Genomic DNA, 26435 nt, shown 5'->3' with positions numbered 1-26435 from the left:
AGACTCTAGATTTTACTCTCATTTCTCACTTATAAAGTGTGGATGATGATAATGATGCTTCTCTCATACATTTGGAGTGAGATAAAACATGCGGATGGCTTAGCCTACGTGCCCACTATGTAACCACACTCTGTAAGAGTCAGCAAATATAGTTAGCCAATATTCTTTTCAGTTTATAGCACAGTGCCCACCACGTACAAGCAGCTATTCACATTTCTCTCTTGTCAATCTTCCCCTCCCTAGCTTTCTCTGGCCATGTCAGTCTGTTATGTTCCTAAAACATGCATTCTTCCCTGACACGGGGCCTTTGCACTTGCTGTTCCCCCATGCCTGCTGCACATCTCCCTGATTCTTTCCCTGTGTGGCTGGATTCTGCTCTCCTTTTCTATTTCAGCTCAATCACCACCTCCTCCAGGGGGTTTTGGGACTTACTTTAGGTGAAATAGGTCAACTGATTTCCTGTTTTATCTCCTATCACAGAACTAGATTTATTTGTCCTACCATTTACTTATTTACTTCTATATTGCTTGCCCCTCACACCAGCCTGGAAACCTTCTGGGAGCACAGGCCTTTCTTCTTTTCTTGGTATCCCCAGCCCTGTGCAGTATCTGGCACGATTTTCACTAAATATTTCTTGAAGGACTAAAAGAATAGGTTAATAAAGAGCTTAAAGGAATGCACTCTCTTACAAAATTTATCAAACAAAACAGTTGGAGAACACTGACAAGCTTAGCAGGAAATCCAAGTTCTCCCTGAGTCAGCTGCTAACATAGAAGTAAGTCTGTCTCCATTTTCCCTTATCAAGACCGACAAGACTATGCAAAGTCCTTTGAGCTTCTTAGAGGGGAAGAGCGAGGCGTAAACACAAAAGATAATCTTGTTTCTCTTTATGAATTCGAAATAATTTTTGAAAAGGAACAGGCCCTCTCAAAGCATTATGCCCACACAGTCTTTCCTTTAAGTAGCAAAAAACCCCAAATAGTTTTATGATCTGTAATGTAACGCAGATGTAGAGGGTAAGAATTTGATGGTCAATTAATTTAGAAAATATCCAGGGCCTCACAGAGGTTCAACTTATGGACTTTGAAATTTGACTCATGATTACAATGCCCTTCCCCCTGTTCTTTCCCCCATTCCTAGATATAAAAAGAAAGGAAAGCTTGTAATATTGCTTATGGAATGTTCTAGAGGGATTGTTAAGCCACTCTTCATAAAAACTCTTGGACCAAGTTTTCCTGGCCTTTTCCAGTTGGGACTTTTCCTGAGCATTGAAGTGAAGCAATATTAAACTGGCAGGCTGCTGAGAGCCGATTATTGTGGCGAGTTGAAAGGAAAGGGCTGGCATCTTTGTGCTTCATTAATCTTCGAAGGAAAGAAAGGTCTGGCCACTGGACCAAATGCCCATATGTCAGAGATCGATTTCCTGTTCTTCTGGGTTTGGTCTGAATGCAAAGCAAATGTTTTTGGGAACTCCAGGCAGCTAGGGGGTATGATTCTCTCCCTGATGATCAGGCCCTGATTTCATGAATTAATATCCAGCTCTGAGAAAGCCAAGAGCTATTGAGGCTAAAAGCAATATGGTGCCGAACGCTGTAGGCGCAACTAGTCATCAGTTAGTCAATCAATCAACTAACACACGGTTGTTCAGCTTTCTTGAAACTTAAAATAATTCCCTTCCTCTGTCCGCTTTGCATCCTAAGTTCTCTGTACAAAACTTTAACGCTGTATTTTCCACCTTATTTGAATACAATGTTTTCCTCCAGAGAGAACAAACTACGTAATAGTACTTTTTGAGATATAATTGGCACACCATATAGTTCATCCATTAAAGTGTGCAATTCAGTGGGTTTTATTATATGCACAGTTGTGCAACTCTCACCGTAATCAATCGTGGGATATTTTTATCACCCCTAAAAAGAGCTCCCATACCCTTTGGCTATCACCCCACCAAACTCCACATCATCCCTCCCCAAGCCCTAGGCAATCACATGTCTGCTTTCTGCCTTTATAGATATGCCAAGTCTGGACATTTCATATAAGTAGAATCATGCCATATGTGGTCTTTTGTAACTGGCTGTAATAGCATTTTATTGATGACTCATTTATCTTTGCACCAAGTCCAAAAAAGGTACCTAGTAAACAAAGGTTGTTTGAATGAACAAGTGTGCTTCTCCTATCAATTCACCACCGTGCAATAATTGTATGGAAGGAATAAGACTCAGCAAATCTTGACCACAGGTTATGTCCAATTCAGATGATGAGAAACGATGGATCTAAAATACTAAAATTAGCTGCATTATATGACCAAAGATGCTCAATTAAGCGGTACATACACCTGGAAGAATAAGATGATGTACCATAAGGTGCTGTTTTTGAGTAAGTTTCAAAGAAAAATTGTTTAGTATTACAGATGTGGTTTTGGCTTGATGAAAAAAAGATTCTTTCCTCGGTACTATTACTTGACTCATCAAAACACCTGACCTACGTTCACGTCTACGTGTTTGCTCATCTGGGTCATCTATTTGTACTCCTTTCTATAACATATTTATCACTTATCTTTTTTATTTTTTTGAGAATCATCACAAAGTTTCTATTTTTTCAGTCACTGCTGTGGTCCCTTCTCCTGACCCATGAACAAGGAAACCTATAATTTGATTGGTGAAGACCAGGGAGCCTCCCGGAAGCAGCCCTTCAGTGGCTCCCCAAACTCTTTTCCCTCCTCCTGTTTTCTGATGGGGCCTTGTCCCAATCTAGTCTACAGTTTGCTTAGAGGTGACACATCACTCCTCTCTCCAAAGTAGGAGTTCCAGTTTCCGACAGTTCCTTCTTACTCAGATATTCCATCCTTCTGCCAGCCCCAAATGTTTAAAACAGACAAATCTCTCTCTTTTTTTTCTTTCATACCGTCTTTTTAACTCCTGTTTCAATGAAACCATGCATGCTAAGAACCGTATTTGATTCCTCCCTGTCTTCATAGTCTATGCCCAATTGATGATCAAAGTCTGGTAATGTTTTGCCATGGCTTGTATTTGACCACTTATTCACATTTGCTCACCTCCAGTGACCTGGTTACAAAATACAGATAACTATTTCCAACCCCACAAAGGAAATGGTGAGGGAGAAAAAGTCTCGGGCATCCAGTTCTTTCCTTTAAAAGAGAGCATCCACATTCCTAAGCAGCATCCTCGACTCTGGCATCTGCCTGAGGGTGGCTCTGTGGCTTTGGAAAAGTAATGTAACTTCTCTGCATCTTTGTACAACAGAGACATCTTATATTAATAATAAGATGGGGTAGTAGGGGTTAGATGAGATGCTCAATGGGAAGTGCTTGGAAGGATGCTTGGAGCAGAGGTAAGGACTCAGAAAATGCTGCCCCTTGGTAGACATATACATTTTGTGCGTGCCTCACTTTGTCAGAAGTGGGGGAGCCCAAGGTTCCCTTTATGGGATATTCTATGCACAGATATGTAGGCAGGTGACCACCACCCACACTCTCATCATCATGAATTTACCCAGGTGTACGATTTTTGGCTCCTTTTTTTGCTCTGGATATAAAGGGAGTGGTGGGTTTTGGTGGCTATGACCTTCTCTGAGATTATCGTTAATGAAAAGTCAAATATTTATAAGGATTTAATGGTATTCCTTGCTTTCAATTTTTTTTAAAGGATAAAATTTGAAGTTTGCTATGACACAGGGAGTCTTGACTGATGCTGAATGAGCATCAGTCAGCCACTTGAAACTGTCAGACCTACTTTGCATTAAGCCAATTTCTAGCTTAAGAACCAACCTTGAACTTCCACAGGGATGTGAAGACATGGCCATGTGCTAAATCATCCCATGGCACTGCAGTATGTCTCACACCAACTCTCTCCCCCTTTTCCTGTCTGTAAAGGAAGTATACCTTTTAATCATGCATCCTATTCACCATTAAAGCTCTGAGAGATTTTTGACTCTTTTCAAAGGAATGTGTCATAGGCTCAGGGGCCATGCCCATAAGGGGTTCCAGAAAGGATGTGAGCAGGGGAAGCGTGGTTTTCATAAATGCACAGCTTCTCCAGGGACCTACATTCAAGATTCCTGAACTCACTTATGTTCATAACGTCTGGTATGTTTGATACAAGAAATCAGAGTCATTGCCTACCTAACTTGGGGAAAAAAAAAAAATCTCATTATCTTTGAATAAAATCAAACTGTATTTATTCTGGTATGTAGCCATCTCCAAAATGCATTTTCTTTGGCTGTTGATTTTACACATGTTCACAAGGAAAATCTAAAAAGCCCATTCAGCAGGATCGCAAATGTGGGTTAAGGAGAGTCCCTATAAAATTTTCCGAAAAGGGCCAATTCGCTATTGGACTCTCAAATCCTTCCTCCACTGTGAATATCAGTTACAAATGCATTGAGAAGCCTCATGGTTTTACCATCTTCTCCTAACACAAACAGCCAACATAATCACACAGAGATTTGTGCAGGCACATTGCAATCTGCAGGCCTTTGGCTCTCCTGGGGCAAAAAGCCGCCTTCCTCTGAAGCAACAGTACATTCTCTTTGCCGGAGGTTTGGGCAGCAAGCAGTTCTCGCTAAGGCGGTGAGGTTGTAGATATGAGACTTCCCCACTCTGTGTTCCAAATGGCAAGGAGGTGGCAATCATTAAAAAGAGATCACTGCTAATAGCATATTTAGAAAATTCAGCCAACAGCCTGGTTTCTTTTTTTAGCCCTCATGAAAGAGTAATATAAACCAGCCCAACAGCATTGGAACTTTATGCTTTAAAATGGTGCCAGCTACTCCCCAACAGCAGCTCAAGAAAGAGGGTAAGTGTTGATTTAAGAGAACTATTCCTTTGTACACTTTCCTCTTCTTTTAATATTTTGATGAGTGTTTACTGATTGTCCGCTACGGACCAGATACTAGTGTGCAGATGCCATGGAACCTACCCCCAAAGAGCGTATGGTCTAGTGTGGCAAACAGAAGGACAGTGCTTCTTAAAGACATGAAGAAACATTTAATCTGACTGTGAGGGGGTCAAGGTTGACTTGCGAGGGTAAGTGCCATCTCAGCTGAGACTTGTAATATGATGAGGAGAGAAGCAGAAAGAAAGAACATTCTAGGTGCCAGGAAAGCTTGTGCCTAAATTGGTATGTGAGAGAGAGTCTGGTACATTTGGAGAAACTAGACTAAGGGAAAGAGAAGAGGGGAGCAGTCTCATACAGGTCCTATTGAGCCATGTTAAGGAATCTAGGGTCTGTTTGTGTGTGTGCTGGCAGGGAGGGTGGCATGGGGCCGTGTAATTTACTAGATCAGCATTTCAGACAAAGCACTGTGACTGAAGTGTATAGAATGGATGGGAAGGTTCAGGACTGTGAGCAGGGATGTCAGTGGGAGGCTGGCATCCAAATCTATGTAGGAAGATGGTTGTATGAACTAAAGTAGCCTCAGTGGTCATGAATAGACATCTACAGAGTCCAAAGTGTCCAATAGTATTGCCAGATGTTGACAGCATCCTAGTTGCAAGAAGATTCCTCTGTGGAAGTTGGGCCCATACTATTGATGGGGTTGCTGAGATCTAGAACATATGTATGACCAGGCATGCATTTTTCTGAATGATCATATCCAAGTATGAGTTGGTCAGGTCTGCTTTGTGAGCCCTACATGGAAAAAAGTGACCAGACTTTAAGGTAGTTGAGATTTGGAAGATACCAGAAGCCTTCAGCTATTTATCTTTCTATCAATATCAAACATCCTAGAATACTATGACTTTAAAAGTTGGGTAGAATTAGCTTTCCAAGCGTGGTTTTTTTTTTTTCCAAATTGTTTGGGTTATTGTAGGTCTTTCTTGCTTCCGTAGGGGTTTTAGAATGAGCTTGTCAATTAGAAAAAAAAAATTACTGCTAAGAGTTTCATTGTAAATGCCTGATGGCAAATAATAAGGTTTCCAAGTATGCAAAGATTAAGAAAATTCGCCTTTCATGTACCATTCTGAGGAAATTATTTGAGGATTTACACCAGCAAAAATAGAGAGAGATCAAAGGGAGGAAATGGTGGAATGCAGGAAACGTTGATAGACCCCAGTGGTATCCATGAAGCCTAGAGAGCATCTGGTCTAGATTGTAGCAAGAGGTCAGGGGGTGGATGAGTGTCCCCAAGAAGAAAGCAGATTCCATGCAGGAGTAGACCACATAATGGAAAGGCTGAAATATTTTGAAGATAGAGTGGGGCACACTACACATACTAAAGCAAGAAAAAAGAAAGGCACACAAGGCAAGGTGGGGGGAAAACAATGAGAGAAATCTAAGGTCAGAATAGAAAACAAAAATTGAAAAGAACATTTTTAAAAAGCTGTTGTTAGAGCATAAGAGAAGAAAATTCATCTAACCTCGATTCAAAAAGTACTCTACTTTAAGCGGTCCAGAGACAATCATGTTGAAACAGTAAAGGAAGAAACGTGATACTTACTCATGACCAGGCTAAGCAGTAAAGAATAACTAACATATAATGAGTCTTTGCTGTGTGCTGTGAGCCAGTGTTATAATCTTCACAGCAACCCTGAAGATAGGTATTACTTCCCTCCTTTTAGAGATGAAGAACAAAGGCAAAAAGAAGTTAAGTGACTTGACCAAGATCACAAAGCCAGTAAGTGATTGAGCAAGACTCTTATTAACATTATTGTATGTTGTCACTGTTAAGAAGTATAAAATTTATGACAATAATATAGTATATGTTATATATAAGTATATAATAATGATATAATAAATAATATATATACATATAACATTCTAGAGTAGAATGTTAATGCTATCAATCTCACTATATACAAACATATAAACAGTTAATGGAAGTCGGTAGGTAGGATGGAGGAAAGGTGGAAGAGAGAATAAGGAGGGTAATAGTCTCATCTTATGTAATAGGCAATAAGGAAACAATGTCTAAAATTGATGAACCAGGGGTGCCTGAGTGGTGCAATCAGCTGGACACCTGGCTCTTGGTTTTGGCTCAGGTTGTGATCTCAAGGTCATGAGATCGAGCCTCACGTCAGGCTCCATGCTCAGCATGAAACTGCCTGAGTTTCTCTCTCCCTTTCCCTCAGCAGCCCTCTCTCTCTAAAAATAAATTTAAGGACCTTTAAAAGAAAATATAAAATAAAACAAAATTGATGAACCAGACATAGAGGTATCAGCATTTGTTCCAAATTATAAATACAACCAATGGAAAAAAACATTCATAATTATGAACTACCCAAAGTGAGAAACATGGGGAAGGGGAAATATGAGAGATGTACAAGCAAACTAAATCTCCAGTTCTCATAAAATAAAATTAAGGAATGGTTTATAAAATGGGTAGATCAAGCAATTATTGTATAAGTGTATTATATAGCTTAACTCTTAACTTTCAAGATGCAGCAAAATTACCTTCTAGACATTAAAATTAATACCATTGCATGAGTCCCACCCCCAGGAGTCCAGACCAATTAAAGTTAGGGAAAGGTCAGTATGGAGAAATTTAGAGGATTCCTGAGTAATTTTTTTTTTTTTTTTTTGAGAGAGGGATTGTGTGCAGGCTGGGGAAAGGGCAGAGAAAGAGGGAGAGAGATAATCTCCAGCAGACTCCCTGCTGAGCACAGAGCCCAAAGTAGGGCTTGATCTCATGCCCCTGAAATCATGACCTGAGCCAAAATCAAAACTTGGATGCTTAACTAACTGAGCCACCCAGGTGCCCACCCCTCATCTTCTTGAGTAATTTTTAATGTGAAGTCAGAAATGAGAAACTCTGATTTAAAGACAGAAAGATCCATCAGAAATATCAAAAACAGAAACTGATAAAAGTGCTCACATCTAGCAAGTAGGATTTGAGTTGAGAAAGATCGCAGTGGGAGACTTTATGCTTTTTAGAATAGAACTATCTGCATCATTAGATTTCATTATGTGCATAGCCTTACTTTGTAAATATCAACAAGACACATACAATAACAAAATAAATAACTGGTAAAATAATAATTACATTTATATAGTAGATTACAAAAGAACCAGAAAAAAGAAAAGCATCCAGGCTTGTGAGAAACATTTTCCACAAGTATGAATCAAAATGAAAACAGTGGCCATCTCAGGGCTATACTATCAAGTTTTATACCATTGTTTGCCTGCTTATTTACATTCTCTAAATCTCTCATGAAAGTGTTCATGTGCAGCCTGTGGTGATCCTGTTTCTTGGGGCACCTGGGTGGCTCAGTCAGTGGTTGAGCATTTGTCTTAGGCTCAGGGCATGACCCCGGAGTCCTGGGATCGAGTCCCGATGGGGCTCCCCACAGGGAGCCTGCTTCTCCCTCTGCCTGTGTCTCTGCCTCTCTCTCAAGAATAAATAAATAAAATCTTTTTTAAAATCCTGTTTCTTATATTTTTAAAGAAGACATGACACATTACATCTCAGAGAATATGCCAGTGAACCTGTAGAGGCATAGGTTTCTCAACCTGAGAAAGAATTACTTAGTGACTCTAAACTCATAGGCTGTGAAAATAGCTTCTCACTATAAATTATCAGCACAGCATGTTTGTTCAAAGTAATTGAATGATAGAATATTGCCATGAGACTCCTAAATTTGAATCCCCAAAGCTAAGAAAAGCGTAACAAATCCCACAGATCCTCAGTCCTAAATCAAAGTGCAAGGACCACCAACAGATTGCGGATTTGGTGCTGCCAGCATTAGCTCGTCACCCAATCTGAGGGTGGGAGAAAAGTTGACACAGAGGAAATTGCTTTGGAGAGAATGGTGGAAGTGGTGGCAATTAGCCTCCTTGCTTTCCTCCTTCATCAACTTGGGGAGGAGGAGGGTGTCTCCCCTGCTCCCCAAGGCAAGTAAAAATCCTTGAAGACTCAGATATATGTTCTCTGACATTAGAGACAAAGAGTCTAGTGTGTGACACAGGCCCAAGAAAACGTAGCTGACAGAAAAGGGAGATGAAGTCACGCTTGGGGAGGGGGGTGGTTTGCATTTCCACTGGTGGCAAAAAAAATGGGTTTTCCTTGGGATGAGATATGGATGTAATGAAAGGGAGCCACCCTAGTGTCATCTTTCAAAGGGTTCCCATCCAAGAAGATGTCTGGAATGGGGGAGGAACTCCAACACAGAGTTGGATTACATGAATCCCAGTCTGTCTAACCCTACTGGAATCATAGAAACCACAGCTGGAAGACCCCAGAAGAGGATCTGCAGAAGAGTCACACATAAGGCCACATCAAAAGAATCAGTTTGTGGAATCTACCAAGACATGTTGTCAAGGTGCCATGTGAGTCCTTTCTGCCCTCCCTTCATCCCGTCCTCGTTCTGACATTGCAGGACCCAAGAGGAGCTGCTAAGGAATGGGAGGAGCCATGGAGTCAGGAGTCTGTGAAGAAGCAGCCTAGGGGTTTTTAAATTGCTCTGGACTGGAGTTAGATGTTTATTAAGACAGGGTTGGGTTCTCTATTGTATGATAGAGACAAAAAAAGCTGTGGAACCCATGTGAGATGCAAGTTAGGAGTAGGTAGAGAATTTTTCCACAGAACAAGTTTAACAGAATATGGTAAAAAAAAAAAAAAAAAAAAAAAAAGATTTCAAGCTACAATTCATTGAGTCCAGCTCATTCAGTTGCGAAAATAATGTTCTTGAGTTACTGTTATTAATTTCAGGGTTTTCTTTGCTTTGCTTTTTTTTTTTTTATTTTTTTTTTGTGGAGGGCTTAGAATTAACTTGAGAAGTAGCTTGTGTGCACAGAAGGGACTCTTCAGAAGTAGATTCACTTTCTAAAATTAGCATTCAATCCATTATAGTCAAAAAGTTAAAACCCTAGTTCATCCTGGTATTTTTAAATTCTGCTTGTAAATGGTATTATTCTTTTTACTCTCTTAGCAGTTTTACCATTCACTCTTAAGGCTCTTTTGATTAATGCTTGGTCCCAGTTATAAATTTAAATCATTTAATTCCTGTGAACATTTTAGATTGCCTATTTGAATATGATATATTTGACTTCCTTCACTACTTTGTGCAACTTAAACCATCCCTCAGACATCTAATAAGCAAAGATAAATACAATGAGCTTTGAGTTCTCTTAGATATTCCAACCAAGCATATACACTTAGAAAGGTTGAAAGTTAAAATCACGAGTCTTAAGTTAAATATGTAATTCACATTTTAATTTGAGGTTACCAGACTGCCACTCTATTATTTCTTTTTTTAAAAGATTTTATTTATTTATTTATTTATTTATTTATTTATTTATTTATTCATGAGAGACACAGAGAGAGAGAGGCAGGGACACAGGCAGAGGGAGAAACAGGCTCCCTGAGGGGAGCCCAATGCGGGACTCACTCCCAGGACCCCGGGATCACGACCTGAGCTGAAGGCAGATGCTCAACCACTGAGCTACCCAGGTGCTCCAGGGCCAAACTTTCTTAAACATCACAAGTTCTTAACACCAAATATTAAAACCAGTGCATTCTTTTACTTGCACATTTGAGTGCTGGGTTCTAACTCTTGGGGGGAGCTTGTAAGGTGCATACCACTAAGGAAGATTTTTACCCTTTGTTGTAACTAATGAGAAATTGAACAAGACATTTCTGATAGGTGGGAGGTCCAGTGTTGTGTGCATTCAGGACAGCTGTTTCTGCCAAGTAAGAACACTGTTATATTAACCCACGGATAATGTAGGGTTACTTTCTCAGCATATTTGGGGGTTGCAAAAAATTTCAGCCAGGATGCTGACTGGATTCTTGGCGGCACCTTTGACGTGGTGCCTTCAACCGTATCGATAATTATTTCACATCAATGACTCTGTAACTCAAAAGAAGTTTTCAGGGAGTGCCAAGACCTCTTGATTCATGTCTCGTGAGTCTCTTAATTCTTTTGTCTACTTTTGGACACCTGCAAGTTGAACTCAGGTTGATTACCTCCTCAGATTTTCTATTGCTTTGGATCTTACATCATGTTGGTGTATTTTCTGTCTACTGCACACCTTTGAACTTGACAGGAGCCTGCAAACTTTCATCATCCCAGACCACCCAATGCTTTTGGATATTAAAATGATAATCAATTGCCTTCTGAATACCTCACATAGCTACAAGGCCATTCTGCTAGCAGTTCCTAACATGAAACTACAAATTTTTAAAAAATGAAGAAAAATGAGTGGAGACCTCACTTGTAGATCTCTGCTGTGATCAGTTCTGTGTTTTTTCTATTTAACATTCTTAGGAATGAGGCCACTCAGGTATTTCTATTTTACAAATGAGGACATTTGAATGTAAAGAGGCTAGCTAATTTATCCCCAAAATAGGTAGACAGTAGCAGAATTAGGGCCCAAACCCAGTTTTAATGGCAAACATCCTGTGTATTATTCTACTGTGCCTCCTTGCCTCTTGTTAAAAGTTCACCAAAGGCAGACTAAAAGAATACATGTTGAAAGAAAATTGGTCAGGATTTTTGAGCTTCATGAAAAAAAAAAAAAAGAAAGAAAAACTGCTTTTAAAAAGGGTGTGTGTTATTTTTGTTAAGTGTTTCTGACCAACTGTGATTCTTCAGGAGCACAAAACGATGCTAAATCCTCTGGTACAAGGCATTGATTATCTATGTAAAGTGGACTCATTAAGGGTTGGTAATGTCCATAGTCAGGAGCACTGGCATTTCTCTCTGCGGTATGTCAAATCTTGTAGGGGGAGACACTCGGGTGGTTCAGTGGTTAAGCATCTGCCTTTGGCTCAGATCGGGGTCCTTCTCCCTCTGCCTGTGCCTCTGCCTCTCCTGTGTCTCTCATGAATAAATAAATAAAATCTTTTAAAAAATATTGTAGAAATTTCTCAAAACAGAGTCACAGAGGCTATGCTCCAAATCCATCCCATGCTATGGGTTGTTGCTGGCTACCGCTACCCACAATGGGACGCAAGAAAATCTGTAAAGCAAAAGCATCATGTCATAGATATGATTTTCAAGCCCTCCTCGCCCCTTCTTCTTAAAAGCAGTAAAACTGTTCCTTTACTCTATAGCTCTTATGTAGGAAGCCAATATTTAAAGAAATAAGAGTAGGGCAGCTCTAAATGCAAGTTAGAGATCTTTCCTCTTCTGCTTCATGCTCCCATGGGGATCTTAAGCACTTTTGCAATGTTCGTGGTTCATGAAGGACTGTTTATATATTTTTAAAAAGATTTTATTTATTTTGAGAGAGAGAGAGAGCACAAGCAGGGGAAGAGGCAGAGGGAGAAGGTGAGGGAACAGGACTCCCCACTGAGCAGGGAGCCTGATGGGCGGTTCAGTCCCATGACCCTGAAAGGGACTCGATATCAGGACCCTGAGATCATGACCTGAGCCGAAGGCAGACACTTAACCGACTGAGCCACCCAGGCATCCCTGAAGGACAGTTTTAATATCACTCTCATGGAAAGAGCATAGCATTTCTCCAGAAAAATCTATAGAGGACACTTCTTAGATTTCTCTCTTTGCCCCAAGGTGGGGAGCCAGAACACAGTGTCTATAGGGGCAGATGTCATTCTGACTCCATCTCTACCATCTGATATTAAAACAATGGTATTATTGTTCTAGCTGCACAGAAGCCTCATGTGATGCTTGCCAGATGGAGCACATCTCGAGCATTTTGTCTAAAGCAAATATGTATTTGTCAGAGAATAATTAGTAAGTATGACTGCTACAGTTGGTCTCTGTGGGAGAGATTTCCCGTCCTCTGTTTTATCTCATGGCTAATGTGGTCTTAGCTCACGCGACGGGAGTTTATCAGAATAAAGCAATTCCGGGAAAGGGGGTGAGTCTAGTTACTCCCTAATTCTGCTTTTCTCACCAGATCTCAATTGGCTCTTGGGCATCAGGAAGAAAAATAATGGAACAGGGAGGAAAGTGTGTCCAGGCCAACCTCGTCGGTTAACGTTGGCTTTCTGGAGACGCAGACTCTGTAATGCTTGAATGCTCAATCCACATGTAATTTATATTATAGTTATTGATTGCTCCTGCTACCTCAGAATTATGGAAACAGACTTGGAAGTCACCAGGAAAAAAGGTAGAGACTATTATTATAGTGCTTACACATCCAATAGTTTGTGGTTTTCCTTTCACATAAACTTGGGACTTGAAACCCAAGGCCAAGCGGGAATCGTAGCCATAAAAAACATGGGCATCTATTTTACTCCCTCAAACCATCTTGAAGAGCTCTGACTATATCATCCACCCCAAACCCCACCCCCCACCCCCAAATTCAACCCCAAATCCCCTTAAAGATTAACAAGCTGACAAACCTTGCTAATGTCAAGGAGAGGAGAACAGCTCCCTGCTAGCTGCCGGAAATGGACTCCAGACTTCCTCTTTCCTCAGCAAAGGACAGTATGTAACTGTTCAAAAATGTGAAGGTTGCTTAAAGCGTGATGACTATTACAGGACAGAGACACAGGCTTCTCCGGGAGCCAGGTAGCAGCATTCAGCCAATGAATCAGCCCCCAGTCGGGCCTGATGTTCAACAACGAGGTGATTTATAATGGGATACTGGGCAGCCGGCGGATACACCTCAGAGGTTGGATAATCCAGACCAGCTGGGCAGACACTGTGACACTTCTCTCCCCCTCCACGTCATCTGCTCCCTGCAGAACGTGGGGAGAGCTTGGAGACAGTGAGCACACAAACATGCCAGTTTATCAAGAACTGGTGCCACCGTATGTCTTTCTGAAACCAGTGTCAGCCCAGAGGAACTATTCCAGCAGGAATTAGACTCAGTGGAACTCTGGAAGTTGTAAGAAAGTCATGGTACATAGAAAGATGATTTCTTCACCTCTTCCTGGGTTTTCCCCCTTCTCTGGTGCGTGTGTTGAGGGATACTCTGGCTGAGTGTACAAAAGAGCATCATTTACATCAACATTTATTTCAAAATTTCTACAGTGTATAATATACTTTGGGCCATAGTAAGTGGATTATTTTAGGTTCTGCAGATATATAATAATATGTTATATTTACTTACCATAAATACACATGGTATTTACTAGCGTAACATTATGCTAGGTATATTTTATTTCTCCAATATTACTATTGGAGAATTATTTTATAATAATCTTATTATATTTTTTCTCCAATAAATTATTATTATTATTTCTCTGATACAGGACACTTATTTCACCAATAAACAGGACACTTAAATACTACACAACTGTTATTCTAAAAATAGATAATGTCCAAAGATGTAATGGTAATATGAGGGGCGATTTTCACAAAGCGGTGAAACACACATATTGTGTTTCCAGAAACATTTGTAGATCTCTTTCTATAGGAAACAAATATGAAATTTTACTGTGATCTTATTTTCTTCACTTTAATTGAAACTAAGCCCATGAAACTGAATGAATGTGGGTCAACTGTCAGTAGTCATCATCTCCACCTTGTTTCTTTGTTTTCTGTTCAGGACTACCCTCCTCTTTCTCCTTAACTCTCTTGTTTATAACCAAGCTCTAGGGCAGAAAACTTGTTTTCCTAAACTATACCATGATTTCCTATTCACAATCCTATTCTGTCCTTTGGGAAAGAATGCTCTAAACAGATCAGTCTTTATTTTCATGATAAGTTACGAGGACCAAGTTAAAATGTAGTTTAAACTTTTACAATTAAAATTATATTGCAAAGCCCACGAGCTCATTATGGGGAGCTCATTGGATGAAGAGACCTACCTAGTAAATTCTTTTCAGACCAAACGAGGATCAGGAAGGGCTGAGACTTCTCTTCTGAGATACTAAATGCTTGAAGTCATTGGAGAAATCCATAAAGAGTTTTGAGAGGAAAATTTACTAACCCCCAGATTCCTAGACAAAATGCTATTCATGTGTGAAGATAATGGGAAAAGCTCCCAGATATGCAAATACTCAGAGCATGCAACCCACATACCTATCCAGAAAAATGTTACCCAAAGCTGAACTCAAATGTAATAAGAAACTGTAGCAATTTCTAAAAACTCAAACTCAGTAATGAAGAAGTAGAATAAAAGGCTAGAAGTGAAACCTGAAATTGTTTACATATATAATTAAGACTTAATAAATTTAAAATATAGTTGCAAAGCACTATGGAATTGCCATAAGTGATTTTGAAAGATTAGAAGGCTTTAAAATGAGAAAAAAACATAATAAGCAGCTTCCAAAATCTCATATTACGCATAAAATAGGGAATGGAAAAAAGGAAGGAATTTTATAACTTTCTGAACTGAAGAGAACTAGTAGATACTATTTCCAGTTTAAGGTTGATAATTAAAGAGTTAATGGATGCAATTTTTTTTAATAAAATGAAATTGTAATTGAATTAAAAGTAGGATTTAGATCTTAAAATTCCCTAGAGAAAATAAAGAAACATATAGAGCTCATATAACAAAAGACAGGAAAAGAAAACCAATGTACAAGCCTATAGAGGAAAGAATAAAGCAAGATGGCAAGGAGACAATATATGTAAATTGGAACCTGGCTAAACATTAAAAAACAAAGACCTTGGAACTTGTAGCATAAAAAGAGAGGTTAACTATTCTGTGAATCAGTACACAATGAAAACAAAGGCACCTAGAAAAGTTACATTTGAAGGATATGTAAACATACCAGATAAATGCAAGCAGAAAGAAGCCAAGTATCACAATATTAATATTAGGAAGCATAGAATTCACAACAACATTAATAGTTAAAATATATGAAGATAATTCCACCATGTATTTTATAGTGGAATATTATATGAAGAGTAATATATATATATTATATTTTACCTTTCATATTATGATTTTATCTATGGACTTTATCTATTTTTAGAATAACTATTGTGTAGTATTTAAGTGTCCTGTTTATTGGGGTAATAATATTACATACTGAGCATATTACTATGTCAGTAAATGTCATGTGTATCTATGGTGAGTAAATATATTATTATATATCTACAAAATCCAAAATAATCCACTTACTATGGCCCAAAGTATATTATACACTTTAGAACTTTTGACATATCAATCTATCTATCTATCTAGATATAGATATATTACACACACACACACACACACAGTCAGGACTCTCTACTGGGCTCAGTTCCCAATGCAAATGACCAAATGAGTATACTAGAGAAAATTCTATGTGATGACCAGAACTCACAGGGAATAGAGAGATGTTACCCACTTACACTGAGAGTAGCATGGCAGGTCATGCTAGAAGCAAAGGCAGACAGAGGGGTTGCAAGGAGGGGAATCTCCACCAGGTGAGACCAAACAGGTAAGAAGTTACTGGCTTCCTACTGAAACTGTGTTCATGGTCTATAAAAGAACTACACCCAGGGACAAATGATAAGTAACCAATGATATATATATATATAATATATAATATATATATAATATATAATAACTCACTGCTCATTACAGGGAATTATTTATTAAGGTAAGAAGACAATGGAACATTTTTAAAGCACTGAATGAAAACCTCAGAATTCTATATGCAGTGAAAGTAGCCTTCCAAATGAGGGTGTAATAAAGATGTTTCAGATAAAATAACCAACGAAGGGAATTTGTTACAAGAAGACCCGAATGACAAGATCTACTAAATTATGCTCTTTGGGCTGAAGGGAAATGATACCAGATGCTAAATTACATCTACAGGAAGGTAAAAAGAGCACCAGAAATACTAAATATGTGGGAAAATAAAAGACAACTGACTATAATTACGTAGAAGTAAAATATACGCTGGTAGCACAAAGGAGAGGAAAAATGTAATTACACTATGGTAAGGTTCTTATACTGTATGTGAAGTGGTATATTAATTTTAAGTCCGTTGTGATAAATTAAAAAAAGAACTTTAGAGCCCTTGGGACAACTAAAAATAATGCTAACCAACAGGAAAACAAAGGTATAGCTGAATAATAAAGATAAAATATTAAAAATATGCAATTGATCCCAAATAAGACAGGATAAAAGAAAGAAGAAAAAAAGATGGAACGAACAGACAAAAAATTCATAACATTCAAATTATACTCAATCATATCATTACCTACATTAAATGTAAATGTCTAAGCAGTTCAGTTAATAGGTAGAAATTAGTACTCTCTTTAAATTGCAAAATTCAATTTTGATGCATAAGAGATGCATTTTTGTTTTAAGGCACAGATAGGTTAAATTGAAGGATGGTGAAAAATAATATGCAAATTGTATTCTAAATATGACATATCAAAGTTTGCCAAATGCAACTAAAGCAATGTTTCAAGTGAAATTTATAGATTTAAATGCTTATATTAGAAGAGAGGTGTGGTCTAAAACCACAAATCAAGTTCCATCTTAAGAAATTACGAAAAGTAAGGACGCTTGGTTGGCTCAGTGGTTGAGCCTCTGCCTTCAGCTCAGGGCCTGATCCTGGGCTCCTCCCTCTGCCTGTGTCTTTGCCTCTATCTCTGTGTCTCTCATGAATAAATAAATAAAATCTTTTTTAAAAAAAGAAATTATGTAAAGGAGAATAAATTACAACTTAAATAGGAATGATAGCATAATAAAGAAAAAAATCAACCAAATAGGAAAAATAATAGACAATAATAGAATTCATGCTTGGATCTTTAAAAAGACTAAATAAAATTGATACAATGCCTAGGAATGCTAATCAAGAAAAAAAAAGACACAAATTAAAACCAGAAATGACGGAGGTGATATCATCACAGATCCTATAGACTTTTTAAAAAGATTATGGGGGACTTTACTCACAACTGTATGTTAATAAAATAATTACTCAAATGAAATTAGCACATGCTTTTAAAAACACAATTTACCAAAACTGACTCAGGAAGAAATAGAAAATCCGAATAGTTTCTACTCTTTTAAAGATATTTCATTCATAATGAAATACCATCCCGCCCCCCAGCCCTACCCAAGGAGCTTCAATTGTGTCAAACATTTAAGGAAAAACTACTACCAATTTTACATGAACTCTGAAAATGATAGGAGGAGGGAATGCTTCCCAATTTATTTTATGAGTCTGGCATAACCGGGTGATGGTTGGGATGGGAAGCAACTGTATCTTCTTGGCTTCTTAGTTGTAAATTAATTGACCGTATGTGCCTGGATTTCTTTCTGCATTCTCTGCTCTGTTACATTCATCTATATGTCTGTTTCCATGCCAACAGCTTTGAATATTTAAAATTTTCTCTTTATTTTTTTCCTGTGGTTCCTTCCCTTTTCTTACTAGTAATATTATTTCTCACTTCCCCCCTCCTTTTTGCTTTTGATTAGAATAAGCAAAAGTTTATCAATTTCATTTTTCTTAAAAAGCCAGCCCTTCAATGATTGATTCTATGATTTACTTCTTTCTAATTGCTTTTCTGATTTTAGATGCGTTAGTTTGTTTTTTTTCTCCTGCATTTTGTAGTTTCATGGTCCATTTTCCATCTCATGGAATTCATAATTTCAGTTAGTTTTTCTTATTCTTTTTTGAAGTAAAAGCACTTAATCTATAATTTGCATCTGACTACAGTTTGGACTGCATTCTGAGGTTTTTACGCATAATGTTCTCAGTTTTGTTTTCATCAAATATTCTGCAATTAAAATTTGTATTATCCTCTTTGCAACTATTTATAGGACAATGTTAGGGTCTTTTTTCCCCATTTCTAAGTATTTAGGATTTTGTTTCTATAGTTGTTATAAATTTTATCAATTTCTAGTTTTATTGCATTGTGACCACATAAGATAGCCACACATTCTTTTCCTTCTGGAAATCACTGAAGATTTTTTGTACTGTAGATTATGATCAATTCTCTAAATTCTCCCTGGAGCTTTGTAAAGAATATGTATTCTCTGTTGGTTAAAAAGTTTGACATATCTAGTAAATCAACCTTACTTCTTTTATTATCCAATTACGCATGTTATGTCTACTTGACCGAATGTGGTGTGTTAAAATCATCAACATTCGTATTTCTGTTAATGTTGTCTACACTTAGAAGATTTTTCCTTCATATATTGTAAGGTCATTTCATTTGATAGATCAAGTTTCGTGCAATTATATCTTTATTGAGGTAGATAATTATTATCAAACTGAAATGAGTTATTTCCCCTCTAATACATTTTACCCTTCATTTTATCTTGTTGAATGGTAATGTTGTTTCCTTGTTTTCTTTTTTGCTTAAACTTGCCCTAATACATTCTTATCCATCACACACACACACACACACACACACACACACATATATCCTGTGATACTTTGTTTTGGATGTGTTTCTTACACCGCTGGGCTTTTTAAATTAATTTTTTTCCTTTTTTTAAAGATTTATTTATTTAAGAGAAAGAGAGAGTGTGTGAGTGAGGGGAGGGGAGGGGCACAGGGAGAGAGAAAACCTCAAGAAGCCTCCCCGCTAAGTGCAGAGCCCGACTTAGGGTTTGATCCCATGATCCTGAGATCATGACCTAAGCCTAAACCAAGAGTTGGACTCTGAATTGATTGAGCCACCCAAGTGGCCTTTAAATTAATTTAAGTATGCTTTAAAAAAAAATTGGTTTTGAAAGAATTTCAGATTACCAGAAGATTTCCCAAAGGTTACAGAAAGCTCCTAGATATTCTCCTCCAGTCGACTTCTGCTATTCTTAACATCCTATACAGCCATGGCATAATCCTGTTAACTAAATTAACAGTTCACTGGGACTTTACTAGTTTTTACACTGATGTTCTTTTCCTGTTTCTGGTTTCAATTCAGAATATCACATTGCATTCAGTTATAATGTCTCCTTGGTCTCCTCCCACCTAACAGTCTCTTAATCTTCTCATGTTTTTCATGTCAACATCAGAAAAGTACTGTCCAGGTATTTTTAGTAGAATGTCCTCAATTTAGATTTGTCTCCTGTCTTCTCCTGATTAGACTAGAGTTACAGATTTGGGGAGAAAATCTGTTACAGAGGAAGTGGCTCCTCATCACATACTATCAGGAAGCATAAGGTACCATGATTTAGAACTGGTGATATTACTTCACTCACTTATGACGGTGTCTGCTGGGTTTCTCCACTCCAAAATTATTGCTTTCCCTTTCTATGCCAGTCATTAGAACCCATCACTAAATCTGGCTCAAATTCAAGGGGGTAAGGTGGGGATGAATTCTTCCTGGAGGGAGGAATACCAAAATTAGAGGACACATGTTAAAACCACCACAGTTAATTAAATACAATGGGCAGAACTTTGAGGCTGTGCAAATATCCTATTTAAAATACCTTTTGTGTTTGAGGCCCCTGGATGGTGCAATGACCGACTCTTGATTTTGGCTCAGGTTGTGGTCTCGGGATCTCAGGATCATGAGATTAAGCTCAGCAGAGAGCCTGCTTTAGATTCTCTCTCTCTCTGTACTCCCCACTCCCTCCCCCTGCTCTCTCTCTCTCTCTCTCTCAAGTAAATAAGTAAATCATAAGAAAAATACACCTTCTATGTTTCATCCACTGGCTTTAGCATCCATCAGTGGTCTTGCCTGCAATAATTATTACCATGGTGCTCCAATAGTGGTGTTTTCATTCCCTCATTCCTTCTACATTTATTCATTGAAATTTTTTTGTAAGGAATATTTGTTCTTTCTCCAATTACTGATTGATTGATTGATTGATTGACTGACTAATGATTCTTTTTTAATTTTAATTCCAGTGTAGTTCACCTACATGTTATATTAGTTTCAGGTGACAATCTAGTGATTTGACACTTCCATATACTATTCAGTGCTCATCAAGATAAGTGTACTCTTGCGGCATCTGGGCAGCTCAGTGGTTGAGTGTCAGATTGTGGCTCAGATTGTGATCCTGGAGTCCTGGGATCGAGTCCCACGTTGGGCTCCCTGCATGGAGCCTGCTTTTCCCTCTTCCTGTGTCTCGCCTCTCTCTGTCGCTCATGAATAAATAAATTAAAAGATTTTATATATTTATTCATTAGAGACACACAGAGAGACATAGGCTGAGGGAGAAGCAGGTTCCCTTCAGGAAGCCTGATGTGAGACTCGATCCCGGGACTCCAGGATCACGCCCTGGGCCAAAGGCAGGTGCCAAACCACTGAGCCACCCAGGGATCCCCAATACATAAAATCTTTAAGAAAATAGATAAGTATACTCTTAATCCTCTTCACCTATTTATTCAATCAAGTGTTTATATCAGTGTGGACTTGTGGATATTTATTGTATTCTTAGATTATGATCCAAAGCTAAATACTATTATCATATATTAGGTTGCTCACCTTTTTGCAGCTTGACCACTGGGGTCTCTTTGGGTAACTCTTCTATCTTTTAGATATGCCCGTATCTTTTTTTAAGCTTTTCATTGGGGTTTTTTTCTGGCACTACAAGACCCTCATCTTGTGTTTTCCCTGCTCAGCCTTAGAATCAGCCACTACTGTAGAGAGCCTTGGTCCCTTTCATTGGAGAATAGTACTTAGATACTGCTGTATGCTGAATATTTGGGTCCCCTGCAAATTCATATGTTAAATGCAAATGCCCTGTGTGGTGACATTTGGGTGTGAAATCTTTGGGAAATGATGAGGTCATGAGGGAAGAACCCTTATGCAAGACACCCTGGGGAGTCCGCCCCCTGTCCCTCCTGCCATGTGAGGACACAATAAAAGGATGGCCAGCCGGGAACCAGGGTGGGTTCTCACTGGACCCTGAATCTGCTGGCACCTCAATCTTGGGCTTACCAGCCTCCAGATCATGAGAAATAGGGGTGTCTGGGTGACTCAGTCAGTTAAGTATCTGCCTTTGATTCTGGTCATGATCCTGGGTCCTGGGATCAAGCCCCATATCAGGCTTCCTGCTCAGCAATGAGTATGTTTCTGCCTCTACCCTTCTACCAGCTTTTGTGCTTGCTCGCTCTCTCAAATAAATAAATAAAACCTTTAAAAAAAGAACTATGAAAAGTAAATTTCTGTTGCTTATAAACTACTCAGTCTATAGCATTCTGCTCTAACAACCTGAACAGACCAAGACAGAAGTCAAGATCTGAGTGCTAAGTGGACTTGTTGCCACTGGGATGTCACTTCTAGGAAGCGCTCAGCATAGAGAACAAGATAATACACACGTATATTCTAACCCATATATACCAACCTGTTTATACTTCTGAACTTACTTGTTTACATATTAAATAACACAATCATGATAATAATAATCATGAGGTTGTCCTAGCAGCTCGGGCTCTTACCCAGCACCAGAGGCTTCATCCTCGCTTCTTCTCTTTGTTTATTGATGTTTTCTCTGACTGAGAGAAACCTGACTCCCCGCATCAATACTTGCTTATTTGTTTGTTCAACTGTCACATACACATGGTTTCAGACTTGCAAAACCCTTACCCACTCGAGAAACAAATTCCACAATGTGTATGAACACTTTGTGTTGTCTTCAGCCTTATGGTAACCAATCCAAACCCTGTTTTCTAATGTACCGAGACCTTCTCCCCCTCTTTTCTTCTGTGTTTGTGTTTTCGTGGAGTGGTTAAGCCATTTATGTATCTCTACAGTTTTTCTCACTCTTTTCTGGAATTTTAGAAATAGAGAAGGATCTAACACCAGTCTGCTTTTTGCTTCTTTGGGTTTAGATTCTACCCCTTACCTCACCCCACTTGGATATATTTGTAGTAATTTCCTTGAAACTCTAAATTCTCATCAAGGTAAGTCTGGATCTTAGCCCTGTTTCTTAAAATGTACATGATGCCTAATAAACCAATTAGTTCTGCTGACTCAGGGCTTTCTTTGGCTGGGGAAAAATTTTACTTTTTCATCCGAGGCAAAAATGAAAATGTTCTAAGTTCTAAGTTTAAATGGCCTGTGTGCTTAGACTGGCTCGGGGACAAGGCAGGTGGTTTCCGTTTAGGAGACGTATAGAAAGTCTGAGAAAAAAGCATACTTTGTCTTTAGCCCCAGCAGGTTTCCTTTCTTTTTTCTTTTTAAGATTGTATTGTGCTAAGATACACTTCACATGATATTTACCCTTTTAATAGATTGTCAAGTGTACAATCTCGTACTGTTCTCTCCCGGCTCAGTGTGGTATAGCTGATCTCTAGAACTTATTCATCTTGTATAAATGAAATTTTATACGTGTGGACTAGCAGCTCCTCATTTTTCTTTCTCTCCATTCTCTGGTAACCACCATTCTATTTTTGCTTCCATTTTTAAAATATTTGATCTACCTTAGACATCTTATATTAGTGGAATCGTGCAGTATTTGTCCTTTTGTGTCTGGCTTATTTCACTTAGCATAATGTCCTCCAGGTTTATCTGTGTTGTTGCATATGGCAGGATTCCCTTTCTTTTTGAAGTGTGTGTGTGTGTGTGTGTGTGTGTGTGGTTTTTTAATCCACTCATTTGTCAAGGGATATTTTCATTGTTTCTACATTTGGGTTATTGCAAATAGTGCTGTAGTGAATATGGGACAATGAGTATCTGAGATCCTGATTTAAATTCTTCCAGATAGGGGGATTGTTGGATCACATGGTGGCTCTATTTGTCATTTTTTGAGGATTTGCCATATTATTTTCTGTTAGTGGCTGCACCAATTTGTATTCCTGCCAACAGTGCAAAAGGGCTTCCATTTCTCTGCAACCTTGTTAGTCATCAGGAAAATGCAAACCAAATCATAATGTGCTGTGGCCCCAGCAGGTTTTCAAGTGGTTCCTTAGGTGCAGAAGTTCCTTCTGAAAACCCCAATGACTGTGAGGGAGCTAACTCCTCCACTGTTGACATCTTCTAGGCTGCATTCATGCAAACTGGAATTGAGAACCACTACTGAAAGTTGGGCAGCTGTGAATGAGTCAATGAGAGACAGTGAGGACTTGGTGCAGCGCCGGGTGGTCATTTGGTGGCATTACAATAGCTACTTCGACATCAGTACAAATCTCTGGTTGGAACTCGGTAGAAAGGCATGCATTTCCACTGGCAGGCAGACACTGTGGAGACAGGGCAATCAGAAGGATTGGCCAGGATTGGCCACCAATCCAAGGGTGAGGTTGTGTGTGGACAACTGGGACTGGGGCACCGCCAAGCCCCATGAGCATCAGAGTCTCCCTTACACACTCCTGCAGGCCGTGTTCGCACATCAGCTCCCAATGCGTTGATCTGGTCCCAAGGACTCAAGTGCCATCTGGAAAGCTGGCAAAAGATTATGGCAGAGGCTGTTAGTTACCTGTCACGAGATTATTCTGAAGCAGAAGTGAGTGAGCAGGTGAGAGTTTTCCTCATGCAAATAATGTGATTTGCTCACACCCTCAGGGCACATTGGTCACTCTCAACTCCCCCGGTTAGGGGCTCAGAATATGAGTCTCAGGATGCTGGAAACACATCATGTGATTTTGTGACATTGGACCCTCCCCAACAGGAGACTGCTTTGTTATCAGCAAGTCTGGCTTTGGGTCCTGGATCTTCCATGCACTCTGGGAAGATCCTTCAGTTTCTTCAAACATGGAATAGGGAAGTAATCCTGGTGCTACCCCCACACACAGGGATGTTTGGAGGCTCACCTCGAAGATAGAGCATGGACATGAATGGGAAACTGGCATTGCCAGTTCAACTGTCCATAAACATGTGATAAGAAGATGCAGGCATTAATGAAACAGCCTCTGGACTCTGACCATCAGTTGCCTTTCAGCAGGTGTGAACTCGGAAGGTCGATTAATCACTGTGCCTCAGTTTCCCGGGGAAGGAATGCTACCAGCTCCTGCCCTAGAGTTGTGCTGTCAATATAATATACATAGGTCATATTTCTCTGTGCCTGGCACAGAGCAAATGTAATTAAACAGGCCCTATTGACTTGGAGCTGTTATCCAGCCCCATAGGGTTCCTGCTCTATTAGACATCTTGAATGTTCAGAAAAGTCTTATTCCTGCATCTTTCCAGATTAATTGGAAGAAAGCCACAGAACTGGCCCCTGTGAAATGTATACCTCCACGGACTTCACTTTATTTTCTGTTTCATACAAGCATCCTATGGCTTCTTTGTAATAATGCATTGTGGAGCATTTTGGATATTCTGATCCAAAGCCATCCTTTTATAGTGAAGGAAACTGAGTCAGAAAGTTTAGACAACTTGACATAGGAGTAAATTGGTGCTGGAGCTGGTCCTTCTCACCCTGCAGCCAGGGTTCTTTCCATGAAAGCTTGACCTGTTCCAGTAAATTTCACAAGATGATAATGCCCCCTACTCTAGAAACTGCCCTGAATCCCCTTTCTCACAATTTGTGGAAAATCCCTAGGGTTTCTGAGAATTCCCCCAAAAGCTTCTATTCTTATTTCCTCATGAGCTGGCTTCATCTGTGAATGAGCTTCCCATCTTGCACTATGCTGACATTTTTGGTTTAATTTCATTTTCAAATTCAGTTTTCTTTAGGCCCCTAGTCAGTCTCCAAATTCAAAAAGGAGGTCCCATTCCTGGGTTTTTTCTTGCTCTGTTTTTTCACTCATGCCCCTCTGTCCTACCTCCTACTCCCATGTCCCTTCTGCTCTTCCATTCTCCACATCACCCCCAGGGTATGCTGTTAGGTGGCATCCTTTTAAAGAAAGTTTAGTTTAACAGGCATTAATTAAGAAAAACAAAAACAAATTCTTCCCATTTTCTCAGGTAGAACAATTCAACTCTCAGACTCAGCTCTGGGCCACTTCCTTTTGCCACTGAAGCTTAGAATTTACCACTTGTAAACACTTGGATTAAGCTTGGAAATCAGAAAATTCTCCTATGTTGTGCAAAATGGCTGCTGTGGCCCCTCAACCACAAATATCTCCTTTGCAATTTTAATTGGAGAATTTCTTAATAGTTCTGGCATGAAAGCACTAGGAAGGACTCAGACTGTCCTGACTTGGGTCATATGTTCACTGCTAGACTAAAACTCATGGTTACGGTACGTTTCACTCTACACAGAACTGCATAGCCATCTCACTTCATGATGAGAGGCCATCCATCCTAGCCACGTGAAGGGGTTCTATGCCAGGGGGAGGACTTCTGGTATTAGAAGAAGCAAGGAAACTATGCTGACTGGACAAGAACAGTATCTGTCTCAAGCATCAGCATTAAGGTTAGGAGTCCCTTGATCTGAGCCATTGTCCACATTGCTGGGGAAGGGGTAGCAAATTTTGCCACCCTAAAATAATGCCTCTGTGGCATATTGATGATTTTAAGCTAGTTACTTTTCAGAAACTGCAGACACAAGAGAAGCTGTGAAAACCAAGAAGGTGTCTTTCTGTGGGAGACATTTACATTTATAAGAGAAATCTCCATTTGTAAGGGTGTGTCCCTCACTCTACCAGAAGGGGGGATGACTCAGTCTCTAGAAGTTTTTATCAATGCAGAAAGCAAAGACTTCAACTTGCGCAAATCCTTATCCTTGTTTAGTCTGCTTTTCCTGGTGACCTCCCAGGCCTGACTTCCTACCCCCAACATCTTTTGGCTTTAGCTGAAGATGGTATTTAAGGATATGGCTTTCCTGGGTCTTTCCTCT

The 26435-nt window shown here is 39.2% G+C and overlaps 1 long non-coding RNA gene across 11 annotated transcripts in view; it reads left to right on the top strand.

Annotated features, from left to right (window-relative positions):
- LOC140630593 (uncharacterized) overlaps positions 1 to 26435 on the top strand; it is an 88633-nt gene that overhangs the window by 51090 nt on the left and 11108 nt on the right. For 10 of the 11 annotated variants that reach the window (XR_012028322.1, XR_012028320.1, XR_012028314.1 and 7 more), the window contains 5 exons: positions 4718 to 4814; positions 6578 to 6633; positions 9075 to 9281; positions 12563 to 12652; positions 12819 to 13031. This is a non-coding gene — a long non-coding RNA (uncharacterized lncRNA). The remainder of the gene's footprint in view (positions 1 to 4717; positions 4815 to 6577; positions 6634 to 9074; positions 9282 to 12562; positions 12653 to 12818; positions 13032 to 26435) is intronic. The other variant, XR_012028317.1, reaches the window with a different exon arrangement.

This window comes from Canis lupus, chromosome 3, assembly GCF_048164855.1.
Source record: "Canis lupus baileyi chromosome 3, mCanLup2.hap1, whole genome shotgun sequence".
NCBI classification, from domain to species: domain Eukaryota; kingdom Metazoa; phylum Chordata; class Mammalia; order Carnivora; family Canidae; genus Canis; species Canis lupus.
The sequence above is the reverse complement of the archived record's forward strand: the minus strand, read 5'-3'. Positions and strand labels throughout refer to the sequence as shown.